The 21,466-nt window shown below is 45.9% G+C and overlaps 1 non-coding gene across 1 annotated transcript; it reads right to left on the reverse strand.

The window, feature by feature from the left end:
* Positions 1 to 3,350: 3,350 nt before the first annotated feature.
* TRNAK-CUU lies at positions 3,351 to 3,423 on the reverse strand. Its single transcript has one exon. It is a non-coding gene; the product is annotated as a tRNA-Lys (tRNA).
* Between the last annotated feature and the right edge of the window lie 18,043 nt (positions 3,424 to 21,466).

The following is a 21,466-nucleotide window of genomic DNA, read 5'->3' on the forward strand; positions in this document are numbered from 1 at the left end:
GGGCAAGAGGAGGGGAGAACCATGCCTATGCGTGGCCTTCAGACAGGCAACAAGACTCCCAGCCAGCCTGCTTCCTGCTCCCTGCTATGCCAAACCTCCACTGAAGGCCACCCACAGACCACCATGCGGGGCGGCTGCTGATGCTCTGTGGCCATTATCGAAGACGGTAGGAAAGCAGGGCCAGCCCCCATGGTGGGGCCTCTTACCGTTCCCACTCACGGTGCTCACTTTTGCAGTGGGGCAGGAGATTTTACCCCAAGACGCTTTTCCCCAGCTGGTGAGAAGCAGAGAAACATCCAGGCTCCATGTAGCAACCCCCCTCAAGCACATGGACAGAGGGAAACTGCTCCATACACTTACCCGGGCAGCCATCCATTTTCTTTGGCAAGTCAGGAATGGCAAAGGCGAGACTGGAAGCACCTGGGGCTCATGCCCCAGCCTTTGTGACGCCCACCCCCCAACTCCTTCCCGGGGCTCTAGCTGAAGCCAGAGCATGGGCCTGAGCCGCCAAGAAGAGGTTCCAGGTTTGAAAGGAGCAGGACTTTCAGCACAAAGGTAAAACTGCACAAGCACAACCACGAAGGGACTTGACTCCTTAAGTTCTTGAGTCAAAGCCAGACACCTTATCCGTTAAGCCATGTGGATGCCTACTTCATGCACTTCTTTGGAAAAGGCAGACCCTGTGTTTCTTGGGTCATCTATTGAGGGGGGGCAAGACTTTCTGGGCACAAGAAGTCGAGTTCCCAGCAAGATGTGAAACGTAATTTTATGGAGCCAGGTGCAGGGCTTTGGCAGGAAAGCTCAGGCCTGGGGGATTGGGGTGCAGCGGATGGACCGGCTGTCTAGGTGTGGAGATTTAGTCACACTGAGGCACAGGAGGGAGGAGGAGGAGGAATCCTGCTGACAGGCAGTGGCTGTGCAGAAAAAGAGGAGGGGTTCCTGGGACTTTTTTTGCCTCTCTTTGGCCTGCCTGCTCACTCTTGTGGTGAACGGTGAAGATGTTTTTCAACAAGCTCAGGTAACTCAGTTGGCAGAGCATCAGGCTCTTTATCTGAGGGTCCAGGGTTCAAGCCCCTGTCTGGGTGCTCAGCTTTTAAGTTGCCTTGTGTGCCAGGGCCCAAATTCTGTTTACAGCCACATACAGATACTCAGAACCTGTGGCCATTTCCTGGTAAGGTTCCTTTCCTTAGCAATCAGGATAGAAGCCCACATCCACAGGAGCAGATGCAGAAAGCGCAGTCTCTGGCTGCCAGGAAGTGCTGTGGGGCCAGGTGCTGAGAAAGCCCAGAGGGGGAGCAGCAGAGATCGGGATAGTTTTCATGGCTCAGCACTGAAAGGGGCACCCCCCACGGACCGCAGGGGGCCAAGAGTGGGCAGGATCTGTGAGTCCGTGACAGGCAGTGACATCACAAAGGCCTTTTGCAGGACCTCAGACTATTGGTCCAAGGTGGTGGGGAGGTGGTGACCTCACAGAGAGATGCTGACATCAGCCAGGCAGGACAGGGGCAAGGGGCCAGGGAAACCTCAGAGACCCCTGTGGCTTTGCGTCAGCAAGTCTCCTTCTCCAGGTCTCTCTTTGAGGACTGAGAGAGTATTCGGGTTCACGGATGTGAGCGCCAGGAGGAACCTCTTTCGAGTTTTCTCCTTCCCTTTTAGTGATTTTACTAGAAAACAGCCATCCCTGTTTAGAAGGTAAGAGCCTCCTCGAGGGAAGGGGTGTCCTGGGGGGTGTCACAGTTCGGATGCCGATGCCCCCCCATGTAAGGAAGTTCCCGCCACCCTGCTCTATGTTCACAGGGCGGGAGAGAGCAGCATCCACGGCAGTGATTTGCTCCTGGCTGCCGGAGCAGAGCAGCAGGCTCAGCTGTCAGAACTTCCCAGAGCGATGAAAGGGGAGGGGCCCATGGCTCTGTAGCAGGAATGCAGGGCAGGCGAGTTCACGGCGCGCATTGTGGGATACTGGAGGAGGCCAGTTATGGTGATATAATGAACAGCAGCGTCTACACTGACAATCTGTCACTTGAAGTTTGCTGCCATAAGCTCATCGAAGTGGTTTTATATGGTCACCAAAACAGCGAAGTTTTGTCACCAGATGTGGCATTGCAGTGCCAACCGAGGGAGCATAGTGTGTTTTTCACACACCTGAGCAATATAATTCTGCTGAAATAACTTTGTAGTGCAGACCTGGTCAAAGATTCAGACACACAGACAGCTTGCAAGAAAAATCTCACCTGCTGCTCTGCTTTGTGGGGCCCAGGTGGGGATGCAGGGGGTCAGGTGTGAGCAGACACTCTACTTTAGCCACAGGCAGGCACCATGGTTAGGCTGGTTAAAGTATCTGTTTTGTAAACAGGAGATGCTGGGTTCAACTCCCAGTGGTGCCTTGTTGAGATGCTTTTAGAGCACCTGGTATTAGCTACTGTCAGAAGACAAAATACAGAGCTAGATGGACCTTTGATCTAGCCCAGTGTGGTTTTTCTTATGGTTTAAATTACACTCACTGGCACTGATAACAGAGTTACTGAAAGTTTGGGAGTTAAGAGCTGATAGGTCAGTGGTCCAAGCCCCACGTGGATGGCCCCCTCCTTCTGGGACAGGGGCAGGTCTGAGCTCTCACACTAAATGCTCATTGTGGCTGCCAGAATCTGTGGGCAGCTCATTTAGTTTGCACCCAGGGTTGAGTCCTTGATTCACACAACAAGGATAACAACCCTTTGTTTCTCCTGCCCCAATAACAAGGAGACTGGGAATCCAACACCAGCCACAAGTGATCATTTCGGCAAGCAACCCAACCTATTTCCAACATATTGTAAAATCCACATGCAGACTCATACACAAAACCTTGCAAGAAAATCTCCCTGAGGGGGTCTGAAGCACCTGCTGCTGGAGGGAAGGAGGGAGCTGTGGGTTGGGATTGAGGGGCACTGGGAATAGGAGGGGGCTGTGGGTTGGGACAGAGGAGAAGGGTGAAGAGGAGCAGGCTCCAGTTGGGAGTGAGGAGCAGTGAGCATAGGAGGGACTGAGGGTTGGGACTGAGGGGCACTGGGAAAAAAGGGGACATGGGTTTGGGCTGAAGAGCATCTTCATTTGGGGATCCAGCAGGACAGGGGAAGGCAGCGGGTGATTCTAATTCCTTAGGGATATTCTGTGTGTGTAGGAAAGGAACATGCTCTATGCCCAGAGGCCTTTATTCCTCCAGGATGCAAGGACAGAGGGGATGTCAAGGAGTTGTTCCTTCAATCCCCCCCACACAAAGGCCCTTCTTAGGAAAGGAAAATTCTGAAGCGAAAGAGTAACACCAAAGAAGACTCCAGAAAGTCAGATTTTTACAATCATAATGAGAAGTTTATCACCTGACCAGGGACTTGAACCGTGGACCCTCAGATTAAGAGTCTGATGCTCTGCCAACTGAGCTAGCCAGGCTCACATAGGAAAAGTGCAAGTTGGTGCAGAGGTGAAGCTAGTCAAGAAAAAGCAAGTGGGAAACAATTGGGGAAACCTGCTGCTCTCTCTTCCCAGCCCTGGCCTGGCCTGGTATTAGTGCAGGTTAAAAAGACGGGAAAATATCGGCATCTACCAGCCTTTCATAGCTGTACAAGGCTTAGGCACAATACAGAGGTGCCCATCTGCAAGTGCCGAATGCTTGGATTGGCTAATGCAACCTGTAGACGTCCAGGGCACACTGGGATATCGAGCCAAGTGTCCATCACCATTTCAAAGGGATAATGATAATGATGGGAAGGTTCACAACTGACTCTGTAGTTGCATACAAAGGTGCACGTTTGGCAGTTACATTGGGAAATTCTGGCTCCTTCTCAGGCTCAGGTTGGCCACCCCGGTCTAGATGTAGAAGTTACAACATTTAAACTTGAAAGAGGGGCCAATTTCCCCATCATTTCCCACCTTTACATCCAAACACAATGACTTTCTGAATGAACCCTCCTCGTTCAGCCAGAAGATCTTGGGGTGGTTGTAGGAGTCACTGGATAAAATTCTCTGGCCTCTGTTCTGAATCAGGTCAGAGCAGAGGTACCTAGTGATCTAGTCTGGCTGTAAAATCTATATATCAACACCAAATATGGTGTGAAATTAATCCTCAGAAATGGCTGTTCCCCACCCAGACCCCAGGAAAGGGCTCCCCAAGGAAGAGGGCTGTTGAGGAAGGAAAGAAGAAAGACGTCCTTCTCTCCCTGGAGGAACTGGGCTCTGCGCTTTGGACAGAAAGGAGGGGAAGCAAATGGTCACACGATGGCAGCAGAACCTAAGAAATGAAACACAACAGGCTTCTGAACAGTGAACGAACCTGACTCCCGTATCATGAAAAGCCAAAAAGCCGTTTCTTTCCATGAATGGGAGAAAAGAGTTCCAATCATTCCTGCCTGTTTACTTTTGAATTATTTACATTATAAAGAAAATTGTAACAAAATTAGTCTGAACTTGAGCTGCCTGTTATTAAAAGCTGGTTCCCCAATTCAGTTCCAACTGCCCTGCTAGAAACACCCCCAGGTCCCTGCTCACCCCAGGAAGAGGAAAAAGAGAAACCCACACTGGGCACTGCCCTTGGCGCCAGGCTGCTGTCCCGGGGTGCGGGTGGGGACTGATTGTTTGCTGCTGAGGAGGGAGCCAGTAGAGGCCTCTGGTGCTCTGCTCCTAGCATCTGCCCAGCCCAAGCTGTCCTCTGCCTCAGCTGCTGCTCCCGGCCTGCTCTAGAGTCAAACACGCAGGGCCCCAGGGGAACAGAGGCTGGGACAGGGCAGCAGCCTGGGCTGGGCTGGGAAGATGCTGGGAGTTCACGTTCCCTGAGAACTGGCCCGGCTCCCTTCTTAACAGCAAACAAATCAATTCCACGCCCCCTCCCCAGAAAAACCAACCTGGAGCCAAGGGCAGCAGGTGACGATTCCCTCCAGTTCCCACCGAGGCAGGAGAGAACCCAGGGTGTTTCTAGCAGAGCTTATGGAACTGACGTGGGGAAACCAGCCTTTAATAACAGGCAGTTCCAGTTGAAGCTAAGTGTTTTTAACAATTTTTACAACATTAAATAACCCTTCAGTCGTAGTGTCACCATCCATAACATTGCTTCAGCCTTACAGGTTCCCAAGTGCAAAACTAAACATCTTTTCAAATCCAAGGGAGTGGAGATCAGTCAGTGTTCAGAGTCATCCCACATAAAAGAACCATGTTGTGGTACATACTGGCCCCATCATGTGGCCATGGCCTTTCCCTCCTCTCTGTCAAAAGTTTTAGTATTTTGCACAGAAACTTTCTTCCCTCAGGAGACACCTGGTACCAGGGCTGCCAGCCACACAAACACCTTTAAGAGGAGGCGTAACCTGTCAAAAAATGATCTCCCTTCTTCAGTTCAGTGACAGCCTGAAATGTTACTTGTCCCGGCAGAGCTGGAGGATTGAAAGCAGCTACATCAAACCCCTGTGTAGCTAGCAGGAATGAACATAAACACTCCCTGGTATCTGAAGAGATATTTAGTTTTACTCTTGGTAAACTACAAGACTAAAGGGAAAGGCAGTGGTGCCAAATATATAGAGTGAAACACGAAACAATTGTCATAGTTATGCCCATAGTGACTGCAAAATCTTTCTATATACTTATTATTATTTTCTCTGGTGTCTAGACATTGACTAGACCTTGACCAAGAAATTTGGCTCTTGATAAAATAATCAACTACCCCTGGTTAATGCAATGGACTAGAAATTGACTGGGGTCTCTCCACGCAGGTTCAAATCCTGCCAGCTAGAGATGCATAGTATATTGTCATTACTGTTGTCTTAGTGCCTGAGCATCCACAGAGCCAAACTGGAGCCAGATCTGGTCTTGCTCTGAGGCTGTCTACACTTAAAATGCTGCTATAGCACTGTGGAGAAGACCATTGCTACAGTGAGGGGAGGGGTTTTCCATCCCTGTAATAGCTACATTCACAGAACAATCTTTCCTTTCATTTAGCACTATCTAACCATGGCTTAGGTCAGCTTAATTATACTGGTTCTGGGTTTTTTCACACCCTGAAAGACATACTTGTTAGAGGGTTTATTCCATCACCCTCCCATTCCCTGGTCCTTCTCGCATGACCAGAGAGCAGCAATGCACAAAGCACAAAGGTACAAACAATTCAATGTTTATTGGGGAAAACTTCCAGCAAGCAATGATTCCAATTTCCTTCCTCAGTGTCCCCCTTCCCAGCTCTGACACCACAGAGCCTTGCCTGTGTCCCTGTTCCTATTCCCCCCCTTAGCAAAACATAATTCTCCTTACTTCCTGACTGACTGCAGACTATATAGTAAAACTGGAGTTCTGCTTAGCTATACCCTAACCAATCATTTTACTGAAATGTAACTAACCAATCCTAACATAGTGTAACATGATTATCTAACCAATTATAGCCCACCACCTTAATTGGTTTACACTCAACAAATTAATTATACAGCAGACAGAAAGAATCACAGCACCAGACAGAGATTATACCGACAAGCAATAGGAAAGTGGGGACTACAGTGATAGAACAACACAGAAATGAGGATTTCACACCCCAGCTGTTGGTAAGTGAGTTGTTCCCAGACAGGATGCTATCATGGTAGAGGTTGTGGGTGCTGGTTGCTTAACTGTCTGGCCCCCAGGGCAGGATTTTGAGGTTCACCATTACTTTCTCAGAATGCCAGCACCCATCTTTTGTTCACTTAAAATGCGAGCAGGGAGATTACAACACCACAGAACTCATGGAGCTCCAGGAAATGTGTAACTTTAGGTCCGGGTGAGTGTGTCTAAAATTCAGCTGTGCTGTAGAAGGTCTCTAGGAGTTGAAAGAGATGTGCCATCTCGACCTCCCTAAAGAGTTCATCAACTATTAATGAAAACTAGGGTTGGTAAGTCATGTTTTTTGTAGCAGGAGGATGGTGGACTGGTCTAAAGTGCCAGTTTTAAGACTCTTTTTTCCCTATCTCTTGGGTGTTCTGGTCTCTGCATAGAGATGTGGTTTCAAATCCCACTCCTGACATGACCATTTAATTCTATCTGGAGAAAATAGCCTCACTTGAATCTCCTGTGCAGCAATAGAACCCCATTTGCTTAGCTTTGCTATTCCAGTAGTTGTGAGAGAAGCTCCAAACCAGGGGGAAACAGGGCCTGTTCTCTCGACCCATCAATTTTTGTCTTCCTTCATTCCAAGCCATTTTCTCAGAAACATCCGTATTTCCCACACTATTTTGTTTAATGTTCTTTGCTTTTATGAAACTTTAGAGTCATCATTTAATTGCCACACAACTGTACTTATGAAGTGAAGTGAAACACAATATTTTTTGGATATTCTTGCAGAAGAGTTTTGCTTTCTGACCTGGAATTGAACAGGGGCTACCCAAGGGGGACAATGCTACTCCCTTTTCTTGGCTCATCCAAAAAACATAAGTTCTTGGTGCCCTTTGTTTCCCTGTTCTTCAAAGGCAAATCAGCTGGTTTAGCGGCTACTGAGAAAGCCTTAGAAAAGGGCCCCAAAATTGATAGCAGCTGGTTTCTATAGTGTAGGGGACAGGAAGCAGGGTGGGTTGGATGGGGAGTGGTTGGGGTGGGGGTCTCTGGAGGGGGCAGTCAGGGAGCAGGGGGGGTGGATGGGGCATGGGAGTCCCGGGGTCTGTTAGGGGGTGGGGGAAGGATAGGAGACAGGGCAGTCAGGGAACAGGGAGCAAGGAGGGTCCTGGGGGCACAGTTAGGGTGGGGGGGTCTCGGGGGGGGGTCAGAGAACAAGGAGCTGGGGGGGTTGTATGGGTCCAGAGTTCTGGGGGTCCTGTCAGGGGGCGGGGAGCGGTTGGATAGGCATGGGAGTCCGGGGGGTTCTGTCTGGGTGCGGGGGTGTGGATAAGGGTTGGGGCAGTCAGGGGAGAGGCAGGGGGTAGGGTCCTAGGGGGGCAGTCAGGGGACATGGGGCAGAGAGGCTTAGATAGGGAGTGGGGTCCCAGGAGGGGGTAGTAGGGACAAGGAGCAGGGAGGATGGGGTTTGGGGGGGCAGTCACCCAGCCTTCTGCCTGGAGCCCTAACCCCCTCCACACCCCGCCCAGGCCCCTGCCCTGAGCCCTGTACCACCCAGCCCCCTGTTGACTCCTTCACCCCGCCACGACCCCAGCCCTGACTCTGGCACCCCCACACATCCCCAGCCTCCCCACATCCCATGCACCCCGCACATCCTCACCCCCACCCTGAGCACCAAACGGGAGCTCCTGCACCCCTCCGCACACATTCCCAACTCCACCCCTCACGCAAATGGGAGCTCCCCAGGTAAGTGCCCCCACACCCAAACCTCCTGCCCCAACCCTGAGCCCCCTCCCTCATTCTAGCTCCTGGCCAGACCCTTCACCCCCAGCCCTGTGCTCGGTCCACTTCCACCCTCAGCTCAGTGCAGAGAGGGGAAGAGAATGGGCCAGAACCAGGGTGCCCACTGTGGAAGCCAGTAAATAATTAACAAGGTTTTAAAGAGATCTTAATGAATGTTAGTTAGCATGAGTTAGGTTAACTGTGACCCTGGTGACGTGAGGAAGCAAGATAATGTAAGACAGAGGGAATTGTGTGAAAGTTATTACGACCTTGCAATATGCAGTCTTGCAGTCTTGTTTCTCTAGTGAGATAGCAGAGAAGCTTATGTATAAACAAAATGTATTTGTTGCTTTTTACTGTCTGTATTATTGTTAGAAATTGTCTGTAAAAGGTATAAAGGCTTGCTGTGATTGTTTACCAGTTGAGAGACCTGTCCAGGACTGGGGTGACCCTGTGTCCTATGGCACTCTCTCCCTCCATGGTAATTACTGGAGAAATAATAAAGTATTTGGTTTTGCTGCACCCAAACGAAAAGCGAGAACTGAGTTTTTCTTCGACAATTTGGGGGCTCGTCCGGGATGGCAACGCCCACGGACCCACAGACAACTACTACGGATTATTCCCCTTCGAACCCCATGGCGCCACATGAGAGGTATGAGACCTTTTGAAATCTCTATTGGGGTATCGGAGGAGGACTTTCCGTGAGGACGTCTGTCTCTGTTGGGCTCACGCCATCTGAACTTAGTGACTGTGCAGCAGGATCAGATGCAAAGTGGTATTGGGGAGAGGCCCCAATAAGGTTAGTTTATAGCAGTACTGGGAACTGCTGAGTTGGCCAAGGAAATGCATAAGGTAATGCATAAGGTAATGCATAGGTAAATGCATTAGAATGCACCGGTGCTGAGGGGTTTTTACCGCCTCAAGAGGGGTTGTCATACCGCCTCATGGTATTGGTCCGGACCAGGTAAAGATGCATCATGGGAAAAAAAAAAAAAAAAAAAAAAAGAGATAAAAAGGTTAAAAAAAAAAAAGGGTTAAAAAAAAAGAAAAAGGAAGAAAAAGAGGCCTTGGTGTGTGTGTGTGTACACCAGTGTGAGTGGCTGTTACCGGGCTAGCCCAGTAACTAGTGGATCTTTAGGAGATCCGACCCACGGTGGGCTGACTCAGCCTGGCATAGTCCGGCGAGGAAGCTGCCTGGGTCTAGGGGTGTGTGAACCCATCTTCCCTCCCCTTTCCCTTCCGTGTGGGCTACTGACAGTCTAAATATTCCACCTTACCCCCTAAGGGTACCCCAGCATATTACATGTACGTACATTATGGTTCTAAAACCTGCAGGTATTTAAATGATTGGAATTTGTACACGCGTGAAATTTCATTTAAACAATGCCCATTAGAAGGTACCTTCAATCTAGATAAGATCATATATCTCAGTGGAGCTTTAATCACAGAGAAAAACCTCTGACACAGTGTGAGCAATTTGTCTAGGAACGGGTTAATTTGAAATTCGGCTTAGCCCAGAGATAAAGGAGAAGTTGTTTTGTGTTCAAGGTCATGAATTAGTGCGGACTATGCTAAGTGCAAAGAAAACTGCTTTGCACTTGTGGAAAATAGAGACAGGCAAACCGAAGGCAGTACAGATTGCAGAATTGGAATTATATTTGCAAAGCTTAACTTCCCAGTGAGACATGTGTGAGTATTAAAGTGGTTTAAGGCTTGGGGCATTCATGTTTTTCCTGAGTGATGTGGGAGCATTCCCAACACTCTCCATTGTTGTTTTATTATTTTTAATGAAGCTTTAAAATTTGATTGTATGCTCTGTCAGTCTGATCACCTGACATGAGGGATAAATTAGTAACAGGAATTTGTCACAGTTTGGTGAGCAATTAATAATGGGGGGGCCCTGCAGAATTTACACCATCTCTCTGTTTACCCTTGTTATTTTGTGTTTGCTTTGTTTGGTATTGTTGGTTGCATGATTAAAGGTGAGCTCTAATAGAATAAGGAAACACTATTTAGCTTTGGCTCTGTTTTGTTTAACCGGTTACTGATGTTTTTCTGCTCTGTTCATTTGGGCGTTAGGTGTGTGAGCGGAACTGAACTTCTCATTCGTAATTCCTCAGGGTGGAAGCCATGTGTGCGATGAAGCTCTGAGGTTGTCCTGAGATTTTTACAGTCCCGCCCCCCCGTAGCGGACAATATAATAGAAGTAGAAAAATTTGGCTTAGACTGTAATTTTCTCTGCTTTCTGTGTAATTTTTTTTCTGTTTAAGTGTCAGCAGACAAATGGGTGGGTCTCTGGGTAGACCCCCAAAGGGGTCTGGATTATGTGTTAAGTGAATGGCCATGTATTTTTTGCCCAGGTGGCAAGCCTTACTAGGGAGGACTCAGGTAGTCTTGTGAGTAGAAATGTTTTGGGGACAAGACCAGAAGGGTGGGGGCTAGTTGAGTAGCCCACCCTCCTAGCGAAGAACTGGTTGTGGAACAAGCTCGTGTCCATGGACGGGACGATTCAGTGAGGAAAAAAGGATCGGGCCCAGGCGGGAAGGCAACAGACAAAGAGATTTGGAAAACAGGTTGGAAACTTTTGAGGGTGTAGTGGAAAGAAGGAGTAAGTGAATATAAGCATGAGGATTTCAAATACTCAAGAGGATATTTGGAATGGTGATTTGAGTTGATAAAAGTGGCTGTTGGAAGGGAAAAGCTAGTGATTTTTAAGAGAACAGTTTTTGGTGTCTATGAAATGTTTGTAAATAAATTCAGGCAAAGAACTTATTAGATTGCAATCATTTGTCTATGAACAATTTTGTTAAATCAGTTGAAGAATGTATACAGTGCTATGTAATGAGAATTTTATTAGGCTCTACAGGCACTATAAGTGGTGATGTTTTCTTTCAGTGTTTAAAAGCAGGAGTTGAAAATAAAAAGCAAGCCAGAAGCATCTATGTTAATACAAATTAACTAACTGATAAAGTAAAGGCCTCTGAAACCAAGGCTGTCTAAGAAACACATACGAGAAACTATGGGGTAATTCCTCTGTTTTGCCTAGAATCAACAAGAGTATTTGTATATTTTAAGTATTTAATTGCCCAGACGGGGTGGACCTCTGTTTTTGTCTTTCAGATAATCAAAGAAAACTAATGCCAGCTGCACAGCATTCAACGTACCTTGATTTACTGGCACAGTAAAAAATTATGTTGTGTGTTCTATGTTCTGTCTTGTTGTGTTTTTTTCGTAGCCAGAATTGTTGTGTTTAATATTTTCATGAGATGGTCTGATTTGATATCAAGCGGAAATGTTGGATTGAGATGCAGATACTTGTTTTGTTCAATTTAGAATACAAAGTGTTTGGTTACATCAGAAAATGTGATATACTAAAGTCTAATACATTTTCTTAAGTAAGAGAAAGAAACTACATTGGCCACATCTTTTAATTGAGAATTGTTGTTAAAATTTGCATTCTGACAGGGTTAATTGGAAGCGAGGACATGAAAAGTTAACCCACTCCCCATATTGTACAAGGGATCCTTCTGGCTACCTCAGACTTTTAGCGGTCTTTTATATGTGGGCAGGGCCGGGACTCCACACCAGCAGCGGGCTGAGCGGGTCCGGCAGCCGGGATCCCGGCTGGCAGGAGCCAGCGGATGGAACCCCTGAGCGGCAGTGGGCTGAGCCGCACAGCCCGCTACCGGTCTGGGGTTCTGGCTGACAGACCCTTCCCAGCTGGGGTCCTGGCCGCAGGCCCCGCTCAGCCCACTGCCGGCCTAAGTGAACAGAACCCCAGACCAGCAGCAGGCTGAGCGGGCCGGTGGCATAAGATCAACATTTTAATTTAATTTTAAATGAAGCTTCTTAAACATTTTGAAAATCTTGTTTATTTTACAATACAACATTAGTTTAGTTATATAATATATAGACTTGTAGAGAGAGACCTTCTAAAAAACATCAAAATGTATTACCGGCACGCGAAACCTTAAATTAGAGTGAACAAATGAAGACTCGGCACACCGCTTCTGAAAGGTTGCCAACCCCTGCTCTAGAGGTTTTTATGGCATTGATCTCCCTTGCAGATTCTCTGATGGCTAACATGGGCTGATTGCCAAGAGAAGGTTTTCCCACACTCACCGCATTCATAGGGCCTCTCCCGTGTGTGGATTCGCTGATGTTTAGAAAGGGCTGATCTTTGAATGAAGCTTTTTCCACAGTCACTGCATTCATAGGGCCTCTCACCTGTGTGGATTCTCTGATGAACAGAAAGGGCTGATCTTTGAATGAAGCTTTTTCCACAGTCACTGCATTCGTAGGGCCTCTCCCCTGTGTGGAGTCTCTGATGTTCACAGAGGGCTGATCTGAGAGTGAAGCTTTTTCCACAGTCACTGCATTCATACGGCCTTTCTCCTGTGTGGATACTCTGATGACTAATAAGGACTGAGCTGCGATTGAAGGTTTTCCCACACTCACTGCATTCATAGGGCCTCTTCCCTGTGTGGATTCTCTGATGTTGATAAAGGCCTGAGCTGCGATTGAAGGTTTTCCCACATTCACGGCATTCATAGGGCCTCTCCCCTATGTGCATTCTCTGATGTTCGGAAAGGGCTGAGCTGTTAGTGAAGCATTTTCTACACTCACTGCATTCATAGGGCCTCTCCCCTGTGTGGATTCTCTGATGAGTAAGAAGGTTTGAGCTGCATTTGAAGGTTTTCCCACACTCACTGCATTCATAGGGCCTGTTCCCTGTGTGGATTCTCTGATGTTTAGAAAGGCTTGAGCTGCTAGTGAAGGTTTTCCCACACTCACTGCATTCATAGGGTCTCTTCTCTGTGTGGATTATCTGATGTTTAGAAAGGTCTGAGCTGGTAATAAAGCTTTTCCCACACTCACAGCATTCATAGGGCCTCTCCCCTGTGTGGATTCTCTGATGTTTAGAAAGGTCTGAGCTGCTCGTGAAGCTTTTCCCGCACTCACTGCATTCATAGGGCCTCTCCCCTGTGTGGAGTCTCTTATGAACAACAAGATTTGATCTGTAAGTGAAGGTTTTTCCACACTCAGTGCATGTATTTTTCCTCTTTCCGCTCAGGATTTCCTGTTGGGTTGTGGTTTCCTTGACGCTCTTCTGAGTTCCCCGACAGGAAATAAATTTACCCATTTTATCCTCTGGCTGGTTTCCTTGCTCTCTTTCTGGTCTGTGCTGAATCTCACAGGATTTTCCCTGCTTATGACTCTTCGACACATTCCTTTTCGATCTTTGCGATAATTCTCTGTGTTTAGCCACTTGCTCAACATTTTCCTGCTGAGAATTCTGCTCCTCTTTCTCACATACCATTGCGTCACCTGCTGTGATAGAGACAGAAACCTCAAACAGGGATGGAAAGGGGAAGGCCAAACCAATACAAGTACTGAAGAGAGATCAAATAAAAACAAGAACTGAACTCCCCCAAACTCTTCCCCAAACAGGAGAGAGGAGGGGATCAATTCAGGCTTCACATCCCATCCAAATTCACAGGAGGAAGGGAGGAAGCTATTGCCTGGTGTCTGCTAGGGTCTACAGGAAGCCATGAGCTATATTTACCCTGAGGATACGACCCCTGCTAGGGACAATAATGAACTGAGAAACCTTCCAAGGGCTTTGTAGGGCATCCCAGATGTTTCCTTCAGGCACTTACAGATTCTGAGTTAGTTTAATCTTTCCTCACCTGTGCAAGGAACTCTCAGAATCTCTCTTTCCTCTGAACCCTGGAGGTCTGGGGCCCATGGCTCGTCCCCTTGTTCCAGCTGGGAGATTATATGAGGTTTGGAAACTGGAAACCCTGCTCAGATGAAAGAAAACAAAGGAGTTCAGTTGATTTCACATGACTGTGTCATAAAAAACACTATTAATTTAACTTCAGTGCTTAGTGTGAGCTGGTGTGCCTGGAGCAGTCCACACTGAAAATGCCAAGGTCAGGGCAGGCTGAAAAAGGGAGAGCAGATGCTCCTAAAACTGGTGGTTAACACGGAAGTTAAATTCACTGATCAGTCACCAACTGTGTTTCTGATCCTCCACACTGGTTATTGAGAAACTGAAAAAAAGACATCACACGGCCCCCTTTACTGCATTCCAATTCTCTGACTCCCAATCAGCACCTAGGTCCGGCACAGTGAGAGGTTATTTAAAAACTCTGCTCACATAAACAAAGTGTTCTTCTGACCCCAGAGTCAGCCACATTACCAGGTCTGTATAGGTTTGGATCTTACCCAGAATACTACGATGCCAGCCAGTCCTTAGCATCTAAACTAAAGGTTTATTATAAAAGGAGGAAAGAAAAAGGAAGTTGTTAAAATGGGAAAGCAGTCAGATACATTCAGAAATCTATACATCCGGTTCTTAGCAGGATTGGTGAGTTTCTGGCTTGAAAGGCTCTCTGGTACACAGCCACATCATTCAGTCCTTTGTTCCAGGGTTCAGTTTGTAGAGAAGTTGCTCCAGAGGTAGGAAGAGGGACTGAAGACAAAATGGAGATGATGCAGCTGCCCTTTATATTCCTTTTGCCAAGTGGCTTCTACTTCCTATGTCCCAAACACAAGCTTCACAGCACATGGTATGGAAAAGCCTTGGAGGTCTCAGTACACAGACATACCCCTGCCTGTCTTGCTGACTCAATAGGTGTCTCCCCTTGATCCTTTCAATGGGTTCATCGTACAGCTGATGACCCCGGATGGGCCATCGAACAGGCTGGGCAGCGCTGATGCCACTATGTCTGGGGGTGTCACTCAGAAACACTACACAAGTCTGGAATACAGATATACCCTACATATCTATAACTCACAATATAAAGATAGAAACAAGATTATCAAACTTGGAAAATCATAACATTTTCATTGATACCTTACATGGCATATCTAGCACGATTCATTGCAATTTCATCATATTGGTATTTATAATAAAATAATAATAATATAAAGTGTCTCTCAATTCCATAGAGTGTCACTTAATAAACCAGTGAATTCCCAGGACCGGTTCCCCAGGTGTTTGAAGATGCCGAACACCTTGCTTGTGAGGGACTGAAATACCCACATATATGTTGGGAACACACAGACAGATGTTCACTCTTCTAGAAAATTATGATCAATTTTGTTCATAGTATGTGTCAGGGCTGAATCTCCACTCTGTCACTCCGAGTGCAGAAAGTGGGGGCCTGCCAGGATTCTAAAAATTAATTTGTGCAACTCTAGGCTTGTATTAAACCCCCAAAGTTACAGTTTTTCTCTGACCTTGGCTTGGTAAATGCTGCCACCATCCAAATGCAAAAAAACCCCAAACCCTTGGACCCAGGAAGGAGCACTCTCTTCCCTCTGGGGCACCCTCAAGCCCTTTCACCTCCCCTCCGGGAAAGATCTGAGAAAGAAAACAAAGGAAATTAGCTGTGGCTACCAGCTAATCAAACAACATGCACAAACCTCTCAGGACACCAAAAATCCAACCCTGTTCTTAAAAGAGGTAAATTTTATTAAAATTGCAAAGGAAAACAGTACATCTGGAACGTAGGTATTTGCTAGATCTTAAAAGAAACAATTGTTGTAAGCACCCAAAATAGGTTTCTTGGGGGTTCAGCTTAAAGCTTAGAAGCAAACAAAAGCATCTGGGATAGCACAGAGGAGCTCCAAAAGTCAAAATAAAAAATATAAACCTGATTGTGTTTGTCTAAACTTCCCTATCCAAATCATTTCTTCTAGGTATGGAAGATGAATTTTCAAACCTGCTTCAAGCCACGCACAGCATTGCTACTCCGTGTCGCCTTCTCCGGAGAACAACAGACCAAGGGAAAGTTACTGACCCATTTAAAAAACTTCTAGCCTTTCCATTAGCTCTTTTGGTCAGGTGCCCACTCCTTTTCTTTTACCTATGGCCTTGTTAACCCTTTACAGGTAAAGCAAGCAGAGAAGTCACACCACCAAGGATTTTACAGCAATCTGGCTGGCTGGGTGTTTATAAAAGGGAAATCCCTCCTCTCCCCTTCATTTATCACTGTATGGCTTGTGAGGTATCATTTGAAAAGACATAATCTACTGAATAGCCTCCTTAAAATGTGTAGCAACATTGTATTTAAAGTTATGAGATTTTACAGTATGATATTACTGAAAAAGTTGCAACCCTAACCCCAAGTTCGTCAGAGACAGCAAGGCAAACAGCTGGTCAAATAGCCATTCTCCAGGAGGGGGAAGGTGTGAAGAAGACATTTACATTCCATCACAGGGACCACTTGAAGCTCATATCTACGAGAGCCTGTCACCATGACTCAGCTGAGAACTGGATTTGTTTCTAGTAGAAAGGACTGAATTATAAACAGGTGTGAGGAAAATGCATGAGACTCTCTCTCTCTCTCCCCCTCCCCTTCCCTCTGCTCATGACAACTCCTGAAGAACTGACTGTGGGCAGCAGGGGCAGGTTAGAGGGATTCCCGACTGAAAGGAAAACCAGCCTGTCTCAGCAGATGGTGAGAGAAACATTTGTTTTAAATCTGTTTTAGCTTGTTAAGTTAAACATTAGTTTGTGTTTTATCTTGCATTTCTTTTGTAAACAATTCTGATTTTTATGCCTCGTTACTTGTAGTCACTGGAAATCTTTTTTTTTCCTTCCCCAGTAGTTAACAATCTTGGTTTATTGTTTTATCTAACCAGTGTGGTTGGATTAAAGTGTGTTGGAAACTCCATTTGGAATAACAAGGCTGGTGCATGTCATTTTCCATTGATGAAATAACAGATTTCATATGAGCTCCCACTGTTCAGTAGTGTGCTGGACAGGACAAGATGCACATTTCTGGGAGATGTCTGGGAGCAGAGAATTTTCTGGGGTTCTCCGGTGGGGTACTGTAATTCGGGAGTTGCTGACTAGCAGCACTCAAAACTGTGTAGCTGGGAGCGAGTTACATGCTGGAGACTGTGTGTTACCTGCCCAGGAGTGGCTGCTCTCACAGTAGAGCAGTGTAAAAGGCACCCCAGCCTGGGGAACTGAGGGGACACAGCTGTTCAACACTCCAGATTGTACTGTGCTTAATGTCACAGACACTCAATTTCAAAGTCTCCTAAAACACATAGAAAGTAAATCCATGTCCCAGAAATCGAAGTCTCCAGAGAGAGGGCAAGTCTCCCTGGCACTGCTTCTTGCTGACAGACAGGTCCAGAGACAAAGAGAGAGTCCTGGGGAAGCTGGAAACATAAGCGTGGGGCTCAGTGGAGAAAGGGGAGAAGAAGGGCAGGGATATTACTGAATGCAGGATCTCAGCACTACTAAATGTCAGGATAACACATAGTGCAGCCCACTGGAAAACATAATCCCAAATATACATATAAAATGATGGGGTCTAAATTAGTTATTTCCATTGATTTATATAAGGGCAATAAGATATTCTCTGTATTATTGTCTATCCCTTTTTAAATAATTCCTAACATCCTGTTTGCTTTTTTGACTTCCGCTGCACACTGCTGGATGTCTTCAGAGAACTATCCACAATGACAAAAAGATCTTTTTACTGATCAGCTGTAGCTAAATTTGCCCCCATCATATTGTATGTATAGTTGGGGTCGTTTTTCCAATGTGCATTACTTTACATTTATCCACGTTAAATTTCATTTGCCATTTTGTTGCCAAATCACTTAGTTTTGTGAGATCTTTTTGAAGTTCTTCACAATCTGCTTTGGTCTTAACTATCTTGAGTAGTTTAGTAACATCTGCAAACTTTGCCACCTCACTGTTTACCCCTTTCTCCAGATCATTTATGAATAAGTTGAATAGGATTGGTCCTAGGACTGACCCTTGGGGAACACCACTAGTTACCCCTCTCCATTCTGAGAATTTACCATTTGTTCCCTGTCCATTAACCAGTTCTCAATCCATGAAAGGACCTTTCCTTTTATCCCATGACAGCTTAATTTACGTAAGAGCCTTTGGTGAGGGACCTTGTCAAAGGTTTTCTGGAAATCTAAGTACACTATGTCCACCGGATCCCCCTTGTCCACATGTATGTTGACCCCTTCAAAGAACTCTAATAGATTAGTAAGACACGATTTCCCTTTACAGAAACCATGTTGACTATTGCTCAAGAGTTTATGTTTTTCTATGTGTCTGACAATTTTCTTCTTTACTATTGTTTCAACTAATTTGCCCGGTACCGACGTTAGACTTACCGGTCTGTAATTGCCGGGATCACCCCTAGAGCCCTTTTTAAATATTGGCGTTACATTAGCTAACTTCCAGTCATTGGGTACCGAAGCCGATTTAAAGGACAGGTTACAAACCTTAGTTAATAGTTCCGCAACTTCACATTTGAGTTCTTTCAGAACTCTTGGGTGAATGCCATCTGGTCCCGGTGACTTGTTAATGTTGAGTTTATCAATTAATTCCAAAACCTCCTCTAGTGACACTTCAGTCTGTGACAGTTCCTCAGATTTGTCACCTACAAAAGCCAGCTCAGGTTTGGGAATCTCCCTAACATCCTCAGCCATGAAGACTGAAGCAAAGAATCCATTTAGTTTCTCCGCAATGACTTTATCATCTTTAAGCGCTCCTTTTGAATTTTGATCATCAAGGGGCCCCACTGGTTGTTTAGCAGGCTTCCTGCTTCTGATGTACTTAAAAAACATTTTGTTATTACCTTTGGAGTTTTTGGCTAGCCGTTCTTCAAACTCCTCTTTGGTTTTTCTTATTACACTCTTGCACTTAAGTTGGCAGTGTTTGTGCTCCTTTCTATTTGCCTCACTAGGATTTGACTTCCACTTTTTAAAGGAAGTCTTTTTATCTCTCACTGCTTCTTTTACATGGTTGTTAAGCCACGGTGACTCTTTTTTAGTTCTTTTACTGTTTTTCTTAATTTGGGGTATACATTGAAGTTGGGCCTCTATTATGGTGTCTTTAAAAAGGGCCCACGCAACTTGCAGGGATTTCACTTTAGTCACTGTACCTTTTAACTTTTGTCTAACTAACCCCCTCATTTTTGTATAGTTCCCCCTTTTGAAATTAAAGGCCACAGTGTTGGGCAGTTGAGATGTTCTTCCCATCACAGGGATGTTGAATGCTATTGTATTATGGTCACTATTTCCAAGCGGTCCTGCTATAGTTACCTCTTGGACCAGCTCCTGCGCTCCACTCAGGATTAAATCTAGAGTCGCCTCTCCCCTTGTGGGTTCCCGTACCAGCTGCTCCATGAAGCAGTCATTTAAAGTATAGAGAAATTTTATCTCTGCATTTCGTCCTGAAGTGAAATGTTCCCAGTCAATATGGGGATAATTGAAATCCCCCACTATTATTGGGTTCTTAATTTTGATAGCCTCTCTAATTTCCCTTAGCATTTCATCATCACTATTACTGTCCTGGTCAGGTGGTCGATAATAGATCCCTACTGTTATATTTTTACTAGAGCATGAAATTTCTATCCATAGAGACTCTATGGAACCTGTGGATTCGCTTAAGATTTTTACTTCATTTGAATCTACACTTTCTTTAACATATAGTGCCACTCCTCCCCCTGCACAGCCTGTTCTGTCCTTCCGATATATTTTGTACCCCGGAATGATTGTGTCCCATTGATTGCTCTCAGTCCACCAGGTTTCTGTGATGCCTATTATATCTATATCCTCCTTTATCACAAGGCACTCTAGTTCACCCATCTTATTATTTAGACTTCTGGCATTTGTGTACAAGCACTTTAAAAACTTGTCCCTGTTTATTAGCCTACCTTTTTCTGATGTGCCAGATTCTTTTTTATGTGACTGTTTATCATCTGATCCGGCCCTTACATTATACTTCTCATTCCTCTGCTCCTGACTATAACCTGGAGATTCTCTATCATCAGACTCTCCCCTAAGAGAAGTCTGTGTCCGATCCACACGCTCCTCTGCAGCAGTCGGCTTTCCCCCATCCCCTAGTTTAAAAACTGCTCTACAACCTTTTTAATGTTTAGTGCCAGCAGTCTGGTTCCACTTTGGTTTAGGTGGAGCCCATCTCTCCTGTATAGGCTCCTCCCATCCCAGAAGTTTCCCCAGTTCCTAATGAACGTGAACCCCTCCTCTCTACACCATCGTCTCATCCACGCATTGACGTATTACCTCTTGGACAAGATCCTGCACTCCACTCAGGACTAAATGGAGAGTTGCTTCTCCCCTTGCAGGCTCTTGTACCAGCTGCTCTAAGAAACAGTCATTTAAAGTATCGAGAAATTTTGTCTCTGCATTTTGTCCTGAAGTGACATGTACCCAGTCAATATGGGGATAATTGAAATCTCCCACTATTATGGAGCTCTTTATTTTGATAGCCTCTCTAATCTCCCTTCGCATTTCATCCTCACTATCACTGTCTTTGACAGGTGGTCGATAATAGATCTCTATTGTTATATTCTTATTAGAGCATGGAATTACTACTCATAAAGAGTCTATGGAACATGCGGTTTCATTTAAGATTTTTACTTCATTTGAGTCTACATTTTCTTTAACATACAGTGCCACTCCCCTCCCCACCCCCCGAGTATGACCTGCTCTGACCTTCAGATGTATTTTGTACCCTGGAATGATTGTGTCCCATTGATTATCCTCACTCCACCAGGTTTCTGTGATGCCTATTATGTCAATATCCTCTTTTAACACGAGGCACTCTAATTCACCCATCTTATTATTTACACTTCTAGCATTTGTGTACACGCACTTTAAAAACTTGTCACTGTTTATTTGTCTGCCCTCTTCTGATGTGTCAGATTCTTTTGTGTGTGAATGCTTCTCGTCTGATCTGGCCCCTACTTTATCCTCTTCCAGCCTCTCTTCCTGACTAAAACTAGAAAAATCTCTATCACTACACTCTCCTCTAAGAGAAGTCTCTGTCCGATCCACGTGCTCCTCTGCAGCCATTGGCTTTCCCCGCAGCTCTTAGTTTAAAAACTGCTCTGCAACCTTTTTAATATTAAGTGCCAGCAGTCTGGATCCACTTTGGTTTAGGTGGAGCCCATCCTTCCTGTACAGGCTCTCCATCCCCAAAGTTTCCCCAGTTCCTAATAAATCTAAACCCCATCTCTCTACACCATCATCTCATCCACGCATTGAGACTCCGAAGCTCTGCCTGCCTACCTGGCCCTGCGCGTGGAACTGGGAGCATTTCTGAGAATGCCACCACAGAGGTCCTGGATTTCAGTCT

The sequence above is a fragment of the Mauremys mutica genome, unplaced genomic scaffold (assembly GCF_020497125.1).
Source record: "Mauremys mutica isolate MM-2020 ecotype Southern unplaced genomic scaffold, ASM2049712v1 Super-Scaffold_100127, whole genome shotgun sequence".
Taxonomy (NCBI): domain Eukaryota; kingdom Metazoa; phylum Chordata; order Testudines; family Geoemydidae; genus Mauremys; species Mauremys mutica.